General features: G+C 39.9%; 1 long non-coding RNA gene and 1 pseudogene across 1 annotated transcript; one reads left to right on the forward strand and one right to left on the reverse strand.

The window, feature by feature from the left end:
- The first annotated feature begins 2,189 nt into the window (after positions 1–2,189).
- Positions 2,190–9,888, forward strand: LOC147371450 (gametocyte-specific factor 1-like; annotated as a pseudogene).
- A 740-nt stretch (positions 9,889–10,628) lies between these two features.
- On the reverse strand, positions 10,629–13,032 carry LOC147371451 (uncharacterized). Its single transcript, XR_015163492.1, has 3 exons — positions 12,912–13,032; positions 11,484–11,534; positions 10,629–10,902 (listed from the first exon to the last, which is right to left on the reverse strand). It is a non-coding gene; the product is annotated as an uncharacterized LOC147371451 (long non-coding RNA).
- Positions 13,033–14,876: the final 1,844 nt, after the last annotated feature.

Raw genomic sequence — 14,876 nt, forward strand, 5'->3', positions numbered from 1 at the left:
CCACAGTTAGCCAGATCCCATTCATGAAGATTCCAATCCAATAGTTCTGGGGTGGGGTCAAAAGCTCTGTCACTTTAAAACCACTCAGTGATTCTCATGCACACACGACTGGGATGGAGAATCACTTCTCAAGATTTAACTATGACATCAAAAACTTTGAAACCTCTGAGAAACCACAGTGGGAGTTTCTCAGAGGGAGAAGAGGAATTGGGTAGCTCGAACAGAAATTTGCTTCATATCACCTGACTGAAGGGGCCTGTGCTTTCCCTCTTGTCAAACTTCAGCTATCTGCCTTGTTTTGCCTTACAGAAGGGTTTTCCTCTTCAAGTCACGCTGTCCTTTGGATTTTTGAGAGACACTGTTTTAAGAATGAGGTAGGTCTACAGAGCCTTTAGACTACGTTTAAGTGTCAAGCTAGCATCAAGATTGGAATGTTTGCTGAGTCTGACATGTGCTAAACCAAATGGCCTCCATCATAGTGTTGGTCTCTCTCTGTGGGATATTCAGCTATCAATAATTAGGTGAGCGATAAATGGCAGCCCACTCCAGTATTCTTGCCTGGAGAATCCCATCGACAGAGGAGCGTGGTAGGCTACAGTCCATGGGGTTGCAAAGAGTCAGACACGACTGAGCAACTTCACTTTCCTTTCCTTTCCCAGGCCACCAATTCTCCAGGCCCATTCTGAAGCACTCTTTGTTCATTAAGACCAGCCTTATCAGTCCAGTTAAACTTCAAACTTTTCTCGGCTGCTAAAAATAACGGTTTGGCAGGGCCTCTGTATCAACCTAGAGGGGTGGGATGGGGAGGGAGATGGGAGGGAGGTTCAAAAGGGAGGGGATATATATATACCTATGGCTGAGTCATGTTGAGGTTTGACAGAAAACAACAAAATTCTGTAAAGAAGTTATCCTTCTATTAAAAATAAATTAATTAAAAAAATAAGGGTTTGGGTTATCTGACAACTACATTCAAGTATTAAAGCTCCTTTTCCATATTCTTGAAGAATCTAAAGACAGCTATATAATACTGGACTATATATACTGCAGCCTTTACACTCAGGGAGCCAATGCACCTCACAATTAGTTTTCATGGCTCTAATATAATCATTAATATGCACTGTAAGCTTTAAAAAAAAAAATAAAAAAAAAAAACCTTGCCTTGGGTTCCTGAAAGGTACCTGAGTTTAACCTGAGTTTAAATCCCTAGACTTAATCACCTAAATGCTCTCAGGAAAATCTGACATTTAACAGTCTAGCTCTGTGCTCTTTACCTATGCCCTAGGCATGATGCAAAGTAGAAATGAAATGGGCTATTCTAGGCACTTTTCTATCCCTACTGCCTATACCAGTCTGCCTTGATCTTTCTCCGCACCAGCCCCCCTAATCAGACTATGCTGTTTCTGCTTTGCAGAAATCTCAGCTGTAGCTGTTGCCTGGAAACTTGGGAGTCCTTGAAGTGCATGTCTGAGTTGCTAAAGACAGCTAGCCATAAGGGAAAGTAGGCCTCCTATTGGCAGTAAAATGCACCAGATTTGAGACAGTGTATTCTTAGTTCGCTTCTAGGAGTCTTCATGTGTTAATACCTACGACTTTAGAGATTTCACACTGGCGTTTCTCATATAAAGTAGCCTGAACCTAAACATGGTAATGTTCTTTCTTCCAAATCCTGCTCCCCAAAAGTGGTTAGGCTAACCTATCTGACAAGTAGTATCTATGTCTGGAAAAGAGCTTCATTCAGACAGATTTGGTGGAGAGATGGAAGAGAGCAGTGTTGAACGGTAAAGGAACCAGCTGCCCCAGCCCTGCTTTCTCCAGGACTTTCTAGCTTACGGTGTTAAACTTCATTTTACCCAATACTGTGAGTTTTCTAAGAATCCTGCCAGTTTAGTTAATACTCTATTGAAAGGTAAAAAGAAAAATTATTTAAAACAAATTATATAATATGTGTACAAATATTAATTTTTGGCCTTTCAAGGCATATAAGAAGTGAATTTGTCCTGTAATCCTGTTATCTAACTAGCTAGGCTATGGCTTATGTTATCCAAAACTGTCATAGGTAAGACTTGAGATACTCATATCACTTACACCACTCTTTTTCTGAGAACAGAAAATAGACTTATGTCAAGATTACCTGATCTTAAATATCAGTATTTTCTTTACCAACCCATGCTTCCTGCTCTTCAGGCGTCATGGAGTCAGAAGCCTTGAAAGTATGTCCTTATGACCCAAACCACAGGGTGTCAGCCAGCAGGTTACAGTGGCACCTGGCATCATGCAGAAAGGTAAGTTTCCCTGATAACCGTTAAGTCAATGCAGGGAGAAAAATAAACTCAGAATATAAAAGATTAAAGACTTTGTTGTTTTTTTTTTAAAGAACAAACTTACCTGAAAGTTCTTAACGTTGGAACATGATACATCTTCAGCATTTTCAGAAAGGAATGGAGGGTGGAATTCAGGCAAAACCTTAATGCCATTTAATAAGAACTTCTTCCTTTTAGAAAAATCCAAAGATAGCTAAAAAGATGGCTAACTGAAAATATAATGCTTGTCATGTGGTTCCAACCAAAAGGCTCAAAGAACATGAGGCTAACTGTGTCAATAGGACTGCTACAGATGATGTTAAGTTTTCTATTTGGAGTGGAGTTTTCTATTTTTTAAGTGGAGGTGGAGTTGAGTTCTATTATCCTTCCCCCAACCCTCCATATTTCATAGCTATGGAAACCTTAGGCAAATGAGGAATGAAAAACAGAAGTTTCTACTCTGCTTCTGTAACTTCTGCCTGCTATATTTCAGACAGCCTTTTAATCTTCCAAAGGTTATTATTTCTCCAAGTTCAGAACCAAATGAAAAATTTCTAAAGTTGCCAATCAGACTCCTGACCCTGATGTCTGGAACACAAGTAAGCAAAGTGAGACAGTGAGCACAAAGTAAAGGCTTGGACTCTAAGTCCTCTGTAGCCAATAAGTACAGCAGCCTTGCAGTAATTAAGTCTTAATACTCCTCCCACAAAATCCTTCACCAAAGCAATCAAAAGAGTAAATTTGAGAATTTCATCTGTCTCTAGAGAGGCAACCCAGTAAAAAGGAGTCTAATTAAATCTAATAATTATATTCACATACAGGAATTAACAGATTCTTACCTATACCAAGTCACTTTCCATAGAAAAAAATTACTGGTAAAAACTGAAACTTGTAATCTAAAAGATTAGGATTTATCCTAACTCGAAGGATATCTTTTCTCTAAGATGCAGCATGTTATATTGGAGAACTCACTAGCTTTTCAAGTCAGACCTAGGTTCATCTATCTGCTCTGGCCTTAAGGAAAGTTGCTGCTCAAACACATCTTCCTCATCTATAAAAGGAATAATATCTACCTCATAAGGTACAATTTGTGCTTGTTCAGTCGCTTCAGTCGTGTCCGACTCTTGGACTGCAGCCCGCCAAGCTCCTCTATCCATGGAATTCTCCAGGCAAGAATACTGGAGTGGGCTGCTATGCTCTCCTCCAAGGGATCTTCCTGACCCAGGGATCAAACCCACATCTCCTGCGTCTTCTGCATTGAAGGTGAATTCTTTACCACTAGCGCCACCTGGGAAGCCCCCATAAGGTACAATAGACTAATATTAAATAAAGATGTGTTATTAAATAAATTAAATTAAATTAAGATGTGTGTTAGAGAAATGCAAGCCCTTTTAAGAGAAAGTCCAAATAGTGTTAATGTCATGATTTAACACAACAGAAATTTCCTTATGTACAATCCAGTGCAAGTATTCAGTAGGAGTGGTGATTCAAGAACACAGGCTCTTCATCTTTTAACTGTCACCTTTCACACCTGGCTTCCCAAGCTGCCACAAAAAGAAAACAGAGAAAGTATAGCTGCCTCTTAACCACCTCAGCCCAGAAGAGACTATTTCTATTCACATCCCATTGGCAAAAACAAGTCACATGACCAGACCTATGTCAGGGAGTTAGCAATGTAGTCTCTAGCATTTTCCAGCAACAACTATGGAAGGGAGACTCAAATCTCCTGCCAGTTAGCCTTCTCTGCAATAATTTAAAATTGCTTGGTACTTGTGTTACTTCTTCCTGCTTTCCTTCTTTCTAGATAACGCACATCATTCTTCTTCATTTGTCCTTAAGACATTTACTCCAAAAATGCTGGTTTGTAAAAGATAAATCATCTTATAGAAGCTATTGAAATATAGAATAGCTCTATTCTAATAGAATATCTTTGAATGAGATGGCCACTAGATCATGGCAGATACCTAAGCTTCAATTACAAATTTTAAAAGAGCTGTAGTCACGGGCTCTGAGTACTTCCATTCCTTTCCTAAGGCTCCATTTCAGTTCAGTTGCTCAGTTGTGTCCAACTCTTTGCAACCCCATGGACTGCAGCATGCCAGGCTTCCCTGTCCATCACCAACTCCCGGAGCCTACTCAAACTCATGTCCATTGAGTCGGTGTTGCCATCCAACCATCCCATCCTCTGACATCCCCTTCTACTCCCACCTTCAATCTTTCCCAGCATCAGGGTCTTTTCCAATAAGTCTGTTCTTCGCATCAGGTGGCCAAAGTATTGGAGTTTCAGCTTCAGCATCAGTCCTTCCAGTGAATATTCAGGACTGATTTCCTTTAGGATGGACTGGTTGGATCTCCTCGCAGTCCAAGGGACTCTCAAGAGTCTTCACCAGCACCACAGTTCAAAAGTATCAATTCTTTGGTGCTCAGCTTTCTTTATAGTCCAACTCTCACATCCATACATGACTACTGGAAAAACCTAGCTTTGACTAAGACAGACCTTTGTTGGCAAAGTAATGTCTCTGCTTTTCAATATGCTGTCTAGGTTGGTCATAGCTTTTCTTCCAAGGAGCAATCGTCTTTTAATTTCATGGCTGAAGTCACCATCTGCAGTGATTTTGGAGCCCAAAAAATAAAGTCTGTCACTGTTTCCACTGTTTCTCCATCTATTTGCCATGAAATGATGGGACCAGATGCCATAATCTTAATTTTCTGAATGTTGAGTTTTAAGCCAACTTTTTCACTCTCTTCTTTCACTTTTATTAAGAGGCTCTTTAGTTCTTCTTCATTTTCTGCCATAAGGGTGGTGTCATCTGCATATCTGAGGTTATTGATATTTTTCCCAGCAGAATGATGTACTCTGCATAGAAGTTAAATAAGCAGGGTGACAACACACAGCCTTGAAATACTCCTTTCCCAATTTGGAACCAGTCTGTTGTTCCATGTCCAGTTCTAACTGTTGCTTCCTGACCTGCATATAGGTTTCTCAGGAGGCAGGTCAGGTGGTCTGGTATCCCCATCTCTTTAGAAATTTCCCACAGTTTGTTGTGATCCACACAGTCGAAGGCTTTGGTGTAGTCAATATAGCAAAAGTAGATGTTTTTCTGTAACTCCCCTGCTTCCAGTGGATGTTGGTAATGTGATCTCTGGTTCCTCTGCCTTTTCTAAATCCAGCTTGAACATCTGGAAGTTCACAGTTCACGTACTGTTGAAGCCTGACTTGGAGAATTTTGAGCATTACTTTCCTAAAGCTCCACTTAGGACTTTAATCCATCAAGGACTTGATTACACAAGGTTCTCAATTCTGTGTAAGATTTTTGAGGTATGAAAAATCAATTCCTAAAGCTATGAAGGGGAAGGAACTAGCATACTATACATGAACCAGATCAGGATCCCCAGCCACACAAACTCAAAGGGCACAGCCCAGAGTTAGAGGAGCTATCGATGGAGTTACTCACTAGATACACATGGGGAAGGGAAGGTGGAAAGGAATTATGTAAAACAGAAACTAACACAAAACCAGTAATTCCTACCCTCATGGATAGTAGCATCAACTATTTTTGTTAAAGTAACTTTAATCTCCTAGAACTGGTTATTTAGACTAATTCTCTAGTTCTAATTTCCAGCTAACTTTCCTCTTTTGGTCATATTCTACAATGACTCAAGAAACATAAAAAAGGAGACTGGATGATAAACATCCTAACAACCATAAGTCTTGGAAAAAACATAGAGTAAGTTTTTTAACATCATAGTTTTAACATACATTAACACAGTTTTAACTAGTGGGCTTCCCTGGTGGCTCAGCGGCAAAGAATCTGCCTGCAACAGAGAAACAAGAAGACAGGGGTTCACCCCCTGGGTCAGGAAGATCCCCTGAAGGAGGAAAGGGCAACTCACTCCAGTATTCTTGCCAGGGAAATCCCATGGACAGGGGAGTCCGGTGGGCTACAGCCCATGTGATCTCAAAAGAGTCAGACATGACTGATTAACTAAACAACAATAAAATTTTTAATTAATATTACTAACATTATATTCTAAATCTTCAAAGATTCTTAGACAAGCTTTTCTTCTTTAAGAATAAACAAACCAGGGACTTCCCAGGCAGTCTAGTGGTTAAGACTCTGAGCTTCCACTGCAGTAAGCATGGGTTTAATCCCTGGTCAGGAACTAGGATGCCCACGTGCCTCGCAGCACAGCCACGAAAAAAAAAAAAGAAAGTGTTTTCTCTTCAAAATCCTCCTCCCCTAATGAAAGACCTAATGGCTTTAATAAGACTTTGTTGAAAGAGCTATCTAGAACTCTATTTGAAATGCTATTAACACACATCAAGCTTAGATCTTCCATAAAAACACTTGTTATCAAACTGACACTATCTCAGTGTTTTCCTTCTACCCTTAGGTCAGAAAAACTGATGGAGAAGTTGTAAATTAAAAGAGCCAGCAGATGGAAGATTTATTGTTTTTTTTTTAACTTTGGGGAAATCTTAACAGTCAAGTTTTAGGTGTCAACTCTTGCTGGCATTGCTGGCATCTTAATATGTTTTCAAGATGCCATGACTGAGCAACTGAACTGAACTAACATGTTTTTATTTATTTAAATAAAGAGTATTTTTCCTATGACAAGCTTCATTTGGTTTTTTATTCTTCCTTGTTTTCATATCCTCATTTTTCAACCAAAGGGCTGGACGGCTCATTTGCCTACTTCTCTTAGTAGGGCAACTATAGTCACCATGTGGTCCATAATGCTATTGCGCAGTTGGATTCTTTATCCCCAGCTTTTTCTCCTATCTCCAAGTCATTTACTATATGACCATCATATCGACCCTCTTCAATCACTTCTCCATATAAATCTTCCATACTTAAAGGATAGTTTTCATGACAAGCTGAGTTTGGAACTTGCCTCCAAAGCCACCTTTCTAACTCTGCAGAAGTCAGTGTACTCCCATGTTAAATCTGTTTTATTCTTTCTCACTCTGTTAATGGAGAAGACAATGGCACCCCATTCCAGTGCTCTTGCCTGGAAAATGCCATGGACACAGGAGCCTGGTAGACTGCAGTCCACGGGGTCGCTAAGAGTCAGACACAACTGAGCGACTTCACTTTCACTTTTCCCTTTCATGCATTGGAGAAGGAAATGGCAACCCACTCCAGTGTTCTTGTCTGGAGAATCCCAGGGACCGGGGAGCCTGGTGGGCTGCCGTCTATGGGGCTGCACAGAGTCAGACACAACTGAAGTGACTTAGCAGCAGCAGCACTCTGTTAAATTCAAAATGTAACTCCCTGGACCTCCCTGGTGGCCCAGTGATTAAGAATCCACCTGCGAATGCAGGGCACGCAGGTTCAATCCCCCCATCCAGGAAGATCCCACATGTCTCGGGACAACTAAGACATGCGCCATAACTACCGAGCCTGCACACCCTGGAGCCTATGCCCCACAATAAGAGAAGCCATCGCAATGAGAAGCCCATGCACCACAATGAAGAATAGCCCCTACTCACCACAATAGAGGAAGCCCACGCTCAGCAATGAAGACCCAGCACAGCCAAAAGTAACAAAATTAACAAATTAAAATGTCACCCCTTGCCCTTCAACTATTCAAATCCCTGTTCTAGTTTTTTTAAAGTCTAATTCTTAATCCTCACCTCATTTAAACCTTCCCTGTCTCCTACCTCTACCAAACCATACCTTCATGAAGAAAGGCAGAATCACATACTGGCTATACCACTAGTCTAGGGCTGTTTTATCTAGGAGACACTCAAATACTTGGTGCTTTGCTGTTGTTCAGTTGCCCAGTCGTGTCTGACACTCCATGATCCCATGGACTGCAGCATGCCAGGCCTCCTTTGCATATCCCTCACCATCTCCCAAAGTTTGCCCAAGTTTATGTCCATTGCTTTGGTGATGCCATCCAGCCATCTCATCCTCTGATGCCCTCTTCTTCTACCCTCAATCTTTCCCAGCATCAGGGACTTTTCCAATGAGTCAGCTATTCTCACTGGATGACCGAAATACTGGAGTTTCAGTTTCAGCATCAGTACTTCCAACAAGTATGAAGGGTTGATTTCCTTTAAGATTGACTGGTTTAATCTCCTTGCTGTCCAAAGGATTCTCAGGAGTCTTCTCCAGCACCACAGTTCGAAGGCATCAGTTCTTCGGTACTCCACCTTCTTTACAGTCCAGGTACGTGAACACTAGTAAGACCATAGCCTCAAGCATACAGACCTTTGTCAGCAGAGTAATGTCTCTGCTTTTCAAGACAGTGTCTAGGTTTGCCACAGCTTTCCTGCCAAGAAGCAAATGTTTTCTGATTTCATGGCTGCAGTCACTTTATCGGCAGTGATTTTGGAGCCCTTCAGTTTATAGCCCTTCACTTGGTGCTTAAACTGAACCAACACCCAATTTAAAACAAGCCAGAATTAGTTCCTCTTAAGATGTAATTTTTATTGCAGCCAGCTAATCCTTTTAAAACAATGAGTTTGGGATTTTGCTAGTTTACTGACTAGTTCAGGTAAATTTAGACTTTCAATTAAAAGAAGTTTTAGTCAAATGAGTATTTTCTGCCCTTAGGAGTCTTATCCCTACATAAGTATTTTCTAGATCTTTTTCAAATGATCTTTTTTTTCCTTCAGTTAGAATAGGAGGACAAGTAGACACTTTTAGCATTTAGCACATTCCGGTATATTTTGTACAAAGTGAAGGGGTTGGGGGGCTACTGACTTTCTCTCTGAGCTTTACACAATATAAGCAAGATTTACTCTCGTCTCTTGACTAAGACCCTACATGTTTTGAATTTTTTAAATTATATTTTGGTATATTAACACCAGACCATATAAAAACAAAAGACTGTTCCCCAGGAAAATGGACTTAAAAGATAAAACTGTTTTCCTTTACCATATTTTAGGTATATGAAATCTTCCCCTAAAAGACCATGCAGTCTTAAATGGTTGTTGTTTAGTCGCTCAGTCGTGTCCGACTCTTTGCGACCCCATGGACTGTAGCACACCAGGCTTCCCTGTCCTTCACCATGTCCCAGAGCTTGCTCAAACTCATGTGCATTGAGTCAGAGACGCCATCCACCCATCTTGTCCTCTGTCGTCCCCTTCTCCTCCTGCCTTCAATCTTTCCCAGCATCAGGGTCTTTTCTGAGTCGGCTCTTCACATCAGGTGGTCTCAACTGGGGGGCCACATAATTTTTCCTCCAAAATAGTATACTCTTGAAATTAAAAGAGGGAACAATAATTCTCCTGAGATAACAACCAGACAAATCAAGTCGACTACACTAATCTAAAAAGATAAAACATCACTTATTAGGCAGTTGTGTCATTCAAAACATGGGTGCCAGATCTACTCAAATCTCACATTTAGAAGTTTGAGCCACGTGGAAGAAGGTACAATATAAGTTGATAAATACATCACATGTTTGGCTTCTAACATAACATTTGGTCAAACCAAAAAAACCAAACTAAATTAAGAAAAAATACTTTAAAAAAAGCAAAGTTTTAAAAATAATTGCCTCAAAGCTTGCCTAGATTCCCCAAAGTCTTAACTATTCTCTCAAGCTCCCCTAACAGGTGGCTTACATCTCCATTTAACCTCCTTTCATTCTGATTTATTACTATTAAGCTATAATATGCTTTAGGAGAGGAATGATCTGACTATGCACTAGTCATATGCCCACACAAAATCAAAGGTGATGAATGTGGAGAATCTATACTTTATACGCATGGTGGAATAAAGAGATTCAATACTCTGGGCCAAATATTTATACTGAATAAATCAACTTTTCAAAAAACTTGGTAATCAGGTTCACTCATCTTCACAGAAAAGTCCCATCAAGTCAATTTAAATTATGTTTATGTAACAGCAAGAAGACTTTCTGGCTATAAAGTTTCTTCCCTAAAATCTGGTTTTAGGGTTTCTACTCTTACATTCACAGCATGAACTATGGGGAAAAAACTGTTAAGGCCCATTACTCATGTCCTAGGTAAGTACCAAAACATATCTCCTTGGTTCCACATCTTTATTCTTTTGTTGGCCCATTCTTTATGGGCCTTTTTGTTCAGACTTTCCAAGCAGCTGTGTTATAAAAGAGGGAAAGAAAAGAATCTCAAACATTTTAGTCTCTTCTTCCCACGTAGTCTCTTACCAGATGGATGATGTCTTACAGGTGCTGCAGGCCCTGACAAAGTATACCTGTGCTCTCAAGTCAAATAATCAAGTATCTACTAAGTTTGGGACACTATGTTAGGAATTACAGTGGCCATGAGGGAACAAGGTTGAGAACTATAGTTAATATATGGCAACGGTTCTCAATCTTCAAAATCAAAATCAATTGGAGGGCTTTCCTTTTTATTTATTTACTTTTAATTGGAGGATAATTGCTTCACAATTATCCTTGTGTTAGGTTCTGCCATGCTGCTGCTGTTCAGTCGAGTCTTGACTCTCTTGTGACCCCAGTCCATGGCTCTGTGACCCTGCCAGGCTCTTCTGTCCATGGAATCTTTCAAGCAAGAATACTGGAGTGAGTTGCCACTTCCTTCTTCAGGGATCTTCCTGACCCAGGGTATCTCCTGCATTAACAAGTGGATTCTTCACCACTGTGCCACCTGGGGAGCCATACATCAACAATAATCAGCCATAAATATACATATGTCCCCTCCCTCTCAACCTCTTGGAGGGCTTATTAAAACAAAGATTGTAGGGCACCTCACCCCTAAGCTTCTGATTCAGTAAGTAGGTCTGTAGTAAAGCCCAAGAATTTGCGTTTTTCTCAAGTTCCTAAGTGATGCTAATCATGCTGGTCTAGAGACCACACTCTGAGAACAACTGGTATGACACAGTTTAAGTGCTGGGAGGAAAGCAGGGAATAAGAAAACATTAGCACTTAATTCCAGGCAGAGGTTAGGAGAAGGCTTCAAAGAGAAAATGACCCTCAGTTTTAAGCATTGGACATTCCTTAAAATAACATCAGAAGAATAGTAGAATTGGAATTATAGAACTGTTCCACTCAAGACTAGCCCTTTACACAATTTTTAGAAGGTGAAATTTCTTCAGCATAATTTTGCCATTCTACCATCTTTTCAACAATCTTTTAAGAGGTTTCCATTTTCTTGCCTACCTATTCATTACACAGTAACAAATTCATCGCCAAAAGCATGCTAACAACAGTTTGCAAACTTTGACTTACAATTTACATCTCAGATGCCAGCATCAGAAAAGGCATAACGGGCTACTGTTGCTGAAAGAAAAAAAGTGAAGTTGCTCAGTTGTGTCCCATTCTTTGCAACCCCATGGACTGAAGCCTGCCAAGCTCCTCCATCCATGGAATTTTCCAGGCAAGGATACTGGAGTGGATTGCCATTTCCTTCTCCAGGAGATCTTCTTGACCCAGAGATCAAACCTAGGTCTCCTGCACTGCAGGCAGACTCTACAATCTGAACCACCAGGGAAGCACTGTTGCTGACTCCTAGTGAAAGAAATTATTTAGAAGTCAAAGAAAAAAAACAGAAAACAGACTACTCAGCAACTATTACAGCAATGTGGATTACATAATTATATAATATTTATGTATTAGGACACAGAATGAATTTAAAGACCAAAAAAAGTCGCGACTGGTTTTTCATTTATCCTGTATCATCCTGTATTTGCAGACAGGGGTGTTAGCTATTCTTTGCAAACTCTCATTAATGACTTTTTTAAACATAAATATATTTTCAATGGTTCCCTAGTGAGAACACCTCGCCCTGTTACTTTGCCTGAAAAATTGTAACCAGTCCCAACTTTTCATTCTCAACAGCAATACTTCCCAAAATCTACCCTCACTAATAATATCTATTATGTTCCCCCAAAGATCTTTTTGAAATATTTTACAACTGCACTTCTTCAATAATTTTCCTATTCTAAGTTATACACTTTACAACCAATCAGAAATCATTATTAGATGAGAGAAATAAGACTTAGTGGATAAAACCTAAGCCCGAAACAAAGAAATTTAATGTTTTAGCTTTCTGATGGGCAAAAGTTTAAGTTTTATCAGGCTTTATGAAACACTGAAAATCTCTAAAGAATCTTAAGGAATAACTGGGACTCCAATCCTAAAAGCTGAGAAAAACTCATCTTTGAACAAAGTTGGTTTTTTTTTTAATCATTGGCATACAGATCTGTCTACTCATTAGTTCAGAGTCTTTATTTTTAACTAATAACTCTAAAAATATAATTTATAATTTAGGGTTAAATGCAAGCATATTCAGAGATAGAACCAGCATGGATCAGATTCAGTTTAGGGTATTAATCCCAGCTAGCCCTCAGAATGACCCTGTGTAAATGCCTTAGGCTCTCTCTCTCTTTTTTTTTTTTCTTCCTTTTCAAATATATTCAACCTGGCTGGAAAATCAGTCTGAAAGAAAACTCAGCAGGGATCTCAGATAAAGCAGGAACTTTCTGGGTTGGAAAGGAATGAAAAAAAGCATTTAAGAAGAGAAAGACATGTGGTGCATTTTTATTTTAATATCTCCACCACTGAAAGACATGTTTGGTTCTTTAGTTTGTTTAAAAGTTGGTGGGCTCATTCACTGGTGCTAAATGGAACAGCTTTATCAGTTGAGGATCCTGTCACCTTGACAAGGTATTACTGAATGCAGTGAAGTCTGACTTTGGATTCTGGTTTGGTACCCACTCCTCGTCCTCTCAAGCTCTTAGCTCTTCCTTCTCCAGAAATTTCAACCTGCAGGTATCTGAATGAAAAGAACAGATGTGTCACAGTAACAGGGTCAACAATTTCACCAGATTACTGAAGTTTAAACCCTGAAAAATCACATTTCACTTTAAATCACACTGGCCCTGCTAATTCTGCATGAATGATTTGGTAAATCCAGAGGTTTAGGATTTCGTAGATTATTTAAGATATCCCTAACAATCTGAAACTGATTTGCAAAACAACAGCTTTTCTAAAATTGTTTGTGCTGAACTTGTAATGAAGCTTTCATTCTCAGCAATCATCTTTCAAGAAGCACTTTAACAGCTTGCCCCCTCTTTCATAGAAATCATCCAGGCCACCCAGGTGAAAGAATAGCTTTTGTAAATTCAAAACAGTGCCTATCTCAGTGGTTCTAAATCCTGACTGCACATTAGAATCATCTGGGTAGCTTTTAAAACTAACCCTTTCTGATTAATTTGCCTGGGAAGGAGACGTGACATGATATGTTTTAAATCTCCTCAAATGGTTCTGAAGTGCTGACACAATTAAGAAGTCTTGGGTCCTGCTTCCACAAATACTTTTATTTTTAGGGTCTTAACATGAACCAAAGGCTGTGAAGCATACTCTCTTCAGCTCAAGGAATGATAACTTTAAAAATTTTAAAAACAGGACTTCCCTGCAGGTCCAGTGGTTAAGACTTTCAGCTTCAAATGCATGGGGCACAGGACCTATCCCTGGTCAGGGAACTAAGATACCACAAAGCAAGCAGCATGGCCAAAAATAAAAATCCGATAATGTTTACATATTATTCATGTAAAAACATCACATGACCCTTTTCACTAAGGCCACATTTAGTTTATGCTGTTAGAATAAGTTCTCCTAAATAACATTTAGACTACATAAACCACTGAAATGGCCTAAAACCCCCAATACTTCAACACCCAAACTGACCATCCAGTCTGCCTCCTACTCTGAACAATACAAAAATTTGTCGTATCACGCCTTTTACTTCTTGCTTTTTAAAAAATATTATTACCAGATCTACCTGTAGTATCAATTCCTTCCCTTTTTTGTCTACAAATGCCACAAGTCCTTTTTCTCAAACAAAGTTCTCCCCGGGTCACTTTGGGCCCCAGTGTTTTTCTTCTAATCTTTCACCCACTCTGGGGCCTGTTTTCCTAACAACTTGAACACAAGAACCACCAATTACACTTTTTTTTTTTCTTCTTGGTATCAGGGTTTCCAGAACAAAGGCTCACAATATATGTTTCATTTTCTACTATCAATTTATAACTTTCTGGCCCCTTCTATCTCCAGCTCTCTCCTCAAAAATCTCCTTTAATGGAGATGACTAGGGCATGCTGCTGCTGCTGCTGCTAAATCATTTCAGTCGTGTCCGACTCTGGGCGAGCCCATAGACGGCAGCCCATCAGGCTCCAAAGTCCCTGGGATTCTCCAGGCAAGAACACTGGAGTGGGTTGCCATTTCCTTCTCCAATGCATGAAAGTGAAAAGGGAAAGTGAAGTTGCTCAGTCATATCCAACTCTTCGAGACCCCATGGACTGCAGCGTACCAGGCTCCTCTGTCCATGGGATTTTCCAGGCAAGAGTACTGGAGTGGGGTGCCATCACCTTCTCCGGACTAGGGCATACATCCTACCAAACATTCTCCGATAAACCATTATCGATTTTTGAATTTTGAAACTCTACCTACATGGCATGCTAAACAAAAACTAGATTCCTGTCCTTAGTGGTTGGTTTTGGGGGAACTGGGGGGTGGGAGGAGGGGACCTCTTCTGTTTATCTCTTTTTCAATTTTCGTCTTCCCTCCCCTCAAAAACCTAAATTATCTTTCTCTTGCATCCATGAAATTAAAAGACGCTTA

This window comes from Bos grunniens, chromosome 5, assembly GCF_055505025.1.
Source record: "Bos grunniens cultivar Pamir isolate PY7600 chromosome 5, Bosgru_T2T1.0, whole genome shotgun sequence".
NCBI classification, from domain to species: domain Eukaryota; kingdom Metazoa; phylum Chordata; class Mammalia; order Artiodactyla; family Bovidae; genus Bos; species Bos grunniens.